Consider the following 8,603-nt stretch of genomic DNA (forward strand, 5'->3'; position numbering starts at 1 on the left):
CTGTCGTGGATTTGTCACGGCAGATGTCCTAGCGAAAGGACTTAGTCGTGGAGCCATCGCTACGAGTTTACTTGAAGGGGTTTAAAGCGGACACAAAGACACGAGGGTTTTATACTAGTTCGGCCCCTTCGAGGAAGGTAAAAGCCTACGTCTAGTTGTGATGGAATTGATATGATCTCGATGGCTAGGGAGCAAACAAGCTTCGCCTAGGCTCGAGTTGTGGTTGTCTATCTTGAACCGCCACCGGGTCGTCCCCTTATATACACGGGTGACGCCCGTTGGTCCATAGAGTCCTAACCGGTTCACACTCGTATTCCGGTTGGTATCTCTCTATTCCTTACTTACAATACAAGTCATATATCAGGCCGGTTCATGGCTACATGTTCTAACCGACTACAGGCCTTGGGCCTTCATCTGTTTATGCTACTAAGGAAGTTAACCCGGCCCAAGTAGGCCGGTTTATGTGTAGTGGTAATATCCCCAACATTAGGCCCCAGATTGATTTGGTTCATGTCAATCCTTCACACCATCTTGCATCTTGGATATCTTCTGTTAATTGGCGAATCTCCATGTCGTCATCATTTTTGGTTGCTGTAAATCGGCATGACATCATCAGTTTTGGTTACTGTAAACCGGCATGACGTCATTGTGAAATTGCTAACGCCCTCTTAATGACAGCTCCTGGATTCGTGCGTTTGACCTAGCTCGGTTGCCTTATAAATAAGACCGAAGGGTTATTTCCTTTTTCTTCCCTTCGTCCCTTCTTCTTCTTCTTCCTCACGTCGCCGGCTTTGGAGCTCCGCCGCCACCGTCGACCTCTGCCTCATCTCGGGCCGCTGCATCAACCTGAACGTACCAGAGTGTTGCGGCGTCTTTCCGCATCTTCTCCGTTCCCGGTAAGTCTTCTCTCCTTCTTAACCTAGATCTGTTCTTAGGGTTCCATGTTCTTGCTATGTTCATTGCGCGTTCATAGCTGTTCTCTGACCTTGAATGCATCTGTGGACTCTTGCTGTGCTTAGTAGCGATCCCTTTAGCATCCGCCTGCTATTTCTCATCCAAGCGCATAGATATCCCGCACATATCCGCTCAATGGTGCACTTCTGTTTCCGCCTTAGTCTTCGAAATATTTCCTGTTTTTATGAGCTTGCTGTAGATCCACGGCTGTAACATGATTTTGTGAAACTTGTTTCTGCATGACTAGTTGTCCATAGTTTCAATTGCTTCCGATGCTTAGGCCAGGCGGTTTAACTTCACCATAGAGAAAAAATTGCTAAACCGGCATATATGTCATTAGTCCCCTGGTTGAACCGCTAGAATCCATCTGATGCTGCGTTGTAGAAGACCGGTTTATGGGTACTGCCTCCGGTTTACCGTAATTAGATCAACACCTTTTCATCCGGCATGACCTTGAACCAGATCACTTATTTCTTGTAGATCTCGTCATGGCCAAACAAGTGTATGAGTGCAACTGGGTTCCCTCCCGTGTCACAGAATCACAGCTGAATGACCTAGTCCTGATCGGCGCTTTGGATAGCAAAGACACGATTCACTGGAGGGTTCCTGGAGATGAATGTCCTCCTACGCCCCAGGAAGGAGAGGTCGTGGTCTTCACAGATCATATGGCCCGGGGCTTCAAACCTCCCGGCTCCAAATTTTATCGGGATGTGTTAGCCAACTTTCAACTCCGTCCACAGGATATTGGCCCCAACTCCGTCACCAATCTATGTCACTTTCAAGTACTTTCTGAGGCATACCTTCAAGAGGAGCCTTCAGTCGAGTTATTTAGAGATCTCTTTCATCTGAACCGCCGTACTGAATTCACTGACGGCCCTAATACCGAACTGGGCGGTATGGCCATTCAGAAAAGGAAAGAAATCACCTATCCCCATGTCAAACTCCATACTCACCCCAAGGAATGGAACGCAACTTGGTTTTATTGCAAGGATACCTCTCCTGACAATGAAAATCCCTTGCCTGGCTTCCGTCTGGAACGGCTCAGCAACACTCACCCTTTTCCACAAAGGCTAAGCGCCAAGGAGAGAATTAAATATGCTCCTCAACTATCCAAGCTCCGGGCCTTCATGGCAAATGGTTTAACAGGAATAGACCTTGCACGTTGCTGGATATCATGGAGCATTTTGCCTCTAAGCCGGCGCCCAAATTTGATGTGCGAGTATACTAATAGTGTCGATGACCCACTCCGACACACTAAAATCCAACTCCCTGATGACGAAGTCACAGAATCTGTGAAAAAGATGCTGAATGAACCGGAGCATCTCTGTGCTCAAACCGGTCTGCCTCCTTACTGCACCACCAACAAACCGCCAGCGGTAATATTTTAATTGCTCTATTGTTGAACCGGTTACTATTTTATATGCTCAACATTTAATTACTGCTGATCCAGGGTGATAATCCATTTTGGAGCAAGAAACTTCCTCAAGACAAAACGGAGAAGGCTGGACGGCCAACCCGGCCCAAGACCAAGGTTATCAAGAAGCCAGCTCATAAGAGAAAAACCACCGCTTCATCTGACCCAGCCATTGACGATGATGTGGGTAATCCGGATCTTGAGGTAGAACTTGATTCACTTGGCATGCTTTTTACACGCCTTATTGATGATAATGCTTGTTAGGATGACGCTGAAGCCAGCAATGCGGGTTTTGTTGAGGTAACCATTCTCTCTTCCGATTCAGAAATCCTGCCTTTGCCAAAATTTTGCCGGGCAACCCGGAAAGTTAAATTTTCTCAGGATTATCTGGATTCCCAATTTCTTATGAAGACCCAGCAACACGAAGCTCGCTGCACAACCCGGCACAGTGGCCAGGTAGTTACCTCTGCCGGTTTACCAAACAGTCCGGTTCGAAAACGCCGCTCCGAGGTCTCCGACCTTTTTATTGATTTAAATCCTAAAGCGGGTTTCTTCCGTCAACCTCTTAATCCATCCGACTCCGATTACCAGGTCACTTCTCATTCATCGTCTGGTGAATCATCGGCCACCCAGCTACCACCTTTGAAAATAGTTGCTGGGTAAGTTAAACCAAACATATGCTTCCAGTATACTGCGCAATGGCTTACGCTTTTCCTTGACTTTTTATTTTTCTTTCAGGGCTAAACCGAAACCAAGCAAGAAGGCCCGCCTGGATAGAGCGGCTGAAGAAGATGTTGCCCCAGAACATGACCAAGCACCGGATCATGAAGTTTTTACTTGTGAAGATATCCCCAATGATCCTCCTCTGCAAGACGACGTTATCCCTGAAGAAGGTCTTATTCATACTCCAGCCTCTGCTGATCCGCCTGCCAGCTCTGTTCAGATTGAGATATCCCAAACTCCTGCTGACAAAACGGCCGCGCCAACCCAAACCAGCGAGTCAAAAGATGATGATGTTGTGATTACCGGCGTAGGCCGCTCTGAACCCGGGAATCCTGCCACCCTTACCAGGCATACCATCAAAGAGGATTCTTCCCCTTTGAACAAAGGAAAATGGGATGTTGAATTAGAGACATACGCCGCTCTGAATGCTCAAGATCTTCACTCTGGCTATCTAAACCGGCTTTACACTAGCCGTGACTGTGATGCTGGCCTGGTCAAAATGATGAGGGATAAATTTGAGGTAAGTTCCTTTTTTTCCTTTCTGCCATTGCATTCATCCTTGTAGCCCCCAAGGGCCGGTTTGTGACCTTGGTCAAACCGGGACTTGATCCTGAACATTTTTTTTGAACACCGTCGGCATAACCCTCGAGGGCCGGTCTAACTTAGCATAAGTAAACCGGGGCTCAAAAATAAAAAGCTGTCCTTAGAACATAATTTGATCAAATAGCCATTAGCCCCCAAGTGCCAAGTTGAATACTTGCATTGAACTTGGGACTTTGTAAGCTAGCAATATACAAAAAATTGAAGGTGCATTAGCCCCCAAGTATCAGGCATATAACTTTGTTATGTGGTTGATACTTCCATTTCTTGGATCGCCTGTACAAATCTTTAAAATGCCATCTGTATGCAGGCTGAGGTGAAAATCAGGGAGGACCGGATTGCCGATTTGCAGGAAGCCCTGAAGACCCAGCAGGCTGAAATAGATAAGGCAAAGCAAGAATTAACCAGCGCGTTGAGCACTGCTGAACGGCTGAAAGAAGGCTTCAAGAAAGAGCGGGCTGACTGGGCCACTGAGAAGGCCGGTTTAACCAAAAGAGCAGAAAATGCTAAAGCGGCCCTTAAACCGGTGGTGGATGAACTGACCGCCGTACAGCGGCAAATACACTCCATGACTGCTGCAATCTTTGGTAAGCTCCTTGTAACTTCTGTGATAAATTTAAATCTGCTGTATCGTAAATCCAGTTTGAGACCGTTCCAATTTTGTTTGTAGGCACATGTATTGGGCACTTAGGAAATGATGTGCAGAAGAAATTGAAAGCTGCCTACACCTTGGTGGAACAATTGTATACCGGAGCCCAACGGATCATCACCACAGCTTCTCACAACAACCCGGCGCCCTCTTTAATCCAGGACACTCTTAGCAAGCTGTCAATGCTTCCAGCCCAGATTGAGGAGCTGAAAAAATCCGCTGCCCGAACCGGAGCCATCAATGCCTTAATCCGGGCAAAGGCATGGGTGCCTGACTTTGATCCTGTGGAAGCAGCTCAAGGCTATCCCAGTCTGAAAGAAGATGGCTCTGAATTCAACGAGGAGGATTTAAGGGCCATAAAACGTGCAGTGCGCCCGCTGGCTTGCCAGCTAGCTGAAGAGGCAGATTTGACGCATTATCAAGCGGAATATAATAATCAAAACAAGCGAGTGCCGGCCCCAACTGTTGAAGCGGAGAATCTGATTCCTCCAATCCGTAAGCACACTTACGCCCCTGATATTGAACCGTCTTCCCTGATCCATGAAGAGGCTGTTTTCCAAGCTTTAATGGGAATCGACTGGACCACTGTTGATTTCCAGCCAATGGGTAGAGACGAGGAAGCTGAAGCGGCGGAGGATGAGGAGCAGGCTTGAACCGGAAGCCGGTTTGAAGAGCTATTTGCAACATCCTTCCACAAAACAATGATTTTGTTTGAGCACCATGCCGCCTTGTAATAGGATAGTTAAAATTTCTGCCTGGAATATGCCTTCGTGCATAAGTACTGAAGCTTTTGCTTGAAAAACTTTAATTCATATTTCCTGCAATCAGAAAAATTTGAACTTCGGTAGCGGTTATACCGTCAGCCGGATTATGATCTTGATATGTGTATCAGTAATATAACAAATATATGATACATAAATACCTGCCACGTTTGAGCATAAAGCTGGCTTTAGCCAAGCCTGAAGCGGTGGTTTTATAAACCATTACCGTCAAAAAGGGAGAAAGTAGCTCCCATACAAACCGTACTGACTTAATACGAGCCCCCTGGTTACTCCATGATGTTAACAAGGAAAAGGTAAACCAGGCAGACTCCTCCGGATTTAAAGGGGGATCAAAATCATTGGCTGAACCGGAGAAAAATATGCTTGTTGACATAAAAGAAATCCAACAAAAACAAAGAACAAACAAACCATGAAAACAACATGGAAGCAAAGGCAATGATAAAAACCATTTGCAAAAATATGCTATACTGAGCTGTTCAGATGGTATTACCATGGTCGGACAGGATCAAGGCCCCCAATAGGAGTGACAATGATTCAAGTCAGCCAGGTCCCCAAATGACTCGTGGCATATATGCCAGATCAAGAGGCGTGACAATGGTTCGGGTTCGACCATGCCCCCAAGTGATTTTGGGGCCTTAGGCCGACCAAGAGGCGTGACTGGTTCAGACTTGCCCATGTCCCCAAATGATCTGGTGGCTGTCGCCTATCGAAGGGTGTTCGTTGGTTCGGACACGACCAAGGCCCCCAGTGATATATAAAAAACAAATGTCAAGGGGTAAACCGGAGGCTGCTTTAAACAGAACCACTCCGTGTAACCTCTCATGATGAGAAAGACAGAGACCCCGCTTTAGCTGAGGCTCCGGTTTGATATATCAAAGATAATATATACATTGTCATGATATGTACATAGATAGAGCCGATGACTCAAGTATAGTAAGGCTGAAGATGAGCTATATTCCACGGCCTGTTGGTCTCCTCCTCTGATGTACGTGAGTCTTGATGCCCTCGAATATCAATCAGATAGTACGACCCGTTGTGCAAATTCTTGGTGACCACGAAAGGTCCCTCCCAAGGTGGGGATAACTTGTGCATATCCGTTTGATCTTGGATAAATCGAAGCACCAAATCTCCTTGAAAAGTTCTGGTTCTAACCCGGCGACTGTGATAGCGACGAAGATCCTGCTGGTAAATCGCCGAACGGGCAGCCGCTATATCACGCTCCTCGTCCAATAGGTCCAAAGCGTCTTGCCGTGCTGTCTCATTGTCTGCTTCAACATAAGCTGCCACACGAGGCGAATCGTGCCGGATGTCACTAGGGAGAACTGCCTCTGCTCCATAGACCATGAAAAATGGCGTGTATCCTGTGGACCGGTTTGGCGTAGTATTGATACTCCATAATACAGATGGTAGCTCTTCAACCCAACATCCTGGTGTCCTTTGCAATGGGACCAAGAGCCGGGGTTTGATGCCTCGCAAGATTTCCTGATTAGCGCGTTCTGCCTGTCCATTGGACTGGGGGTGTGCCACTGACGACACGTCAAGCCGGATGTGCTCACGTTCACAGAACTCCTTCATAGAGCCCTTGGATAAATTGGTACCATTGTCAGTAATGATACTGTGTGGAAAACCAAAACGGAAAATCACCTTCTTGATAAACTGCACCGCTGTTGCTGCATCACACTTGCTGACAGGCTCCGCTTCAACCCACTTGGTAAATTTGCCAACTGCCACCAAAAGGTGGGTTTTCTTATCCTTGGATCTTTTAAAAGGCCCAACCATATCCAGCCCCCAAGTTGCAAACGGCCATGTTATTGGAATCATCCTCAATTCTTGAGCCGGCACATGAGCACGTCTTGAAAATTTCTGACATCCATCACACCGTTTAACCAAGTCCTCCGCATCAGCATGCGCTGTCAACCAGTAGAACCCGTGACGAAACGCCTTTGCCACCAGAGACTTTGAACCGGCGTGGTGTCCACAATCCCCTTCATGGATTTCTCTTAAGATTTCACAACCTTCCTCAGGAGAAACACAACGTTGAAACGCCCCTGATACACTGCAATGATGTAATTCACCATTGACAATTGTCATAGACTTGGATCGCCGGACTATCTGCCTGGCCAGAATCTCATCCTCTGGTAACTCTCCCCGGTTCATGTACGCAAGATAAGGAACTGTCCAATCCGGAATAACATGCAGGGCTGCCACCAATTGAGCCTCCGGATCAGGGATAGCCAAATCCACCTCACCTGGGAGCTTGACTGACGGGCTGTGCAACACGTCCAAAAAGACATTAGGCGGGACCGGTTTACGCTGAGAGCCCAACCGGCTTAAAGCATCCGCCGCTTCATTCTTCCGACGGTCCACATGATCCACTTGATAACCCTTGAAACAACCTGCAATATTATCTACTTCCCGATGATATGCAGCCTTGAGCGGGTCCTTAGAATCCCAAGTGCCAGACACCTGTTGAGCCACTAGGTCCGAGTCACCAAAGCACTTAACCCGGCTTAAATTCATCTCTTTAGCCATCCGGAGACCATGGAGTAAAGCTTCATACTCAGCTGCATTATTAGTACAAGGGAACATTAAGCGGAGAACATAACAAAACTTATCACCTCGTGGGGAAGTTAATACGACTCCAGCCCCCGAGCCTTCCAATTGCCTGGACCCGTCAAAATCAATAGTCCAATATGTGTGATCCGGCTTCTCCTCTGGTGCTTGTAACTCCGTCCAGTCATTGATGAAATCAACAAGTGCTTGAGACTTCACTGCCGTCCGAGGCACGTACTTCAGTCCATGTGGCCCAAGCTCTATCGCCCACTTGGCAATCCGGCCAGTCGCCTCCCGGTTCTGTATAATATCACCCAAGGGAGCTGAACTGACCACTGTGATGGGGTGCCCTTGAAAATACTGCTTCAACTTCCGACTGGCCATAAAAACTCCATAGACCAGCTTCTGCCAATGCGGATACCTTTGCTTGGATTCAATAAGCACCTCGCTGATATAATAAACCGGCCGCTGAACCGGATATTCCTTGCCTGCCTCTTTGCGTTCCACCACAATAGCCACACTAACTGCCCGAGCATTGGCCGCTACATATAATAATAGTGGCTCCTTGTCGACCGGAGCTGCAAGAACAGGCGGATTGGCTAACTGCCGCTTTAGGTCCTCAAATGCCTCATCAGCAGCTGGACTCCAGACAAAATTGTCTGTCTTCCTCAGCATTTGATACAAAGGGATAGCCTTCTCCCCGAGGCAGCTGATAAACCGGCTCAGCGCAGCAATTCGGCCCGCCAAACGCTGAACATCATTGATACACTTCGGTTTAGCTAGGGATGTAATAGCCATAATCTTCTCCGGATTAGCCTCAATTCCTCTGTTAGACACCAGAAAACCCAATAACTTGCCTGCCGGAACACCAAAAACACACTTGGCCGGATTAAGCATCATCCTGTAAGCTCGCAAGTTGTCAAAGGTC

This window comes from Triticum dicoccoides, chromosome 3B (genome assembly GCF_002162155.2).
Source record: "Triticum dicoccoides isolate Atlit2015 ecotype Zavitan chromosome 3B, WEW_v2.0, whole genome shotgun sequence".
In the NCBI taxonomy this organism is placed as follows: Eukaryota; Viridiplantae; Streptophyta; class Magnoliopsida; order Poales; family Poaceae; genus Triticum; species Triticum dicoccoides.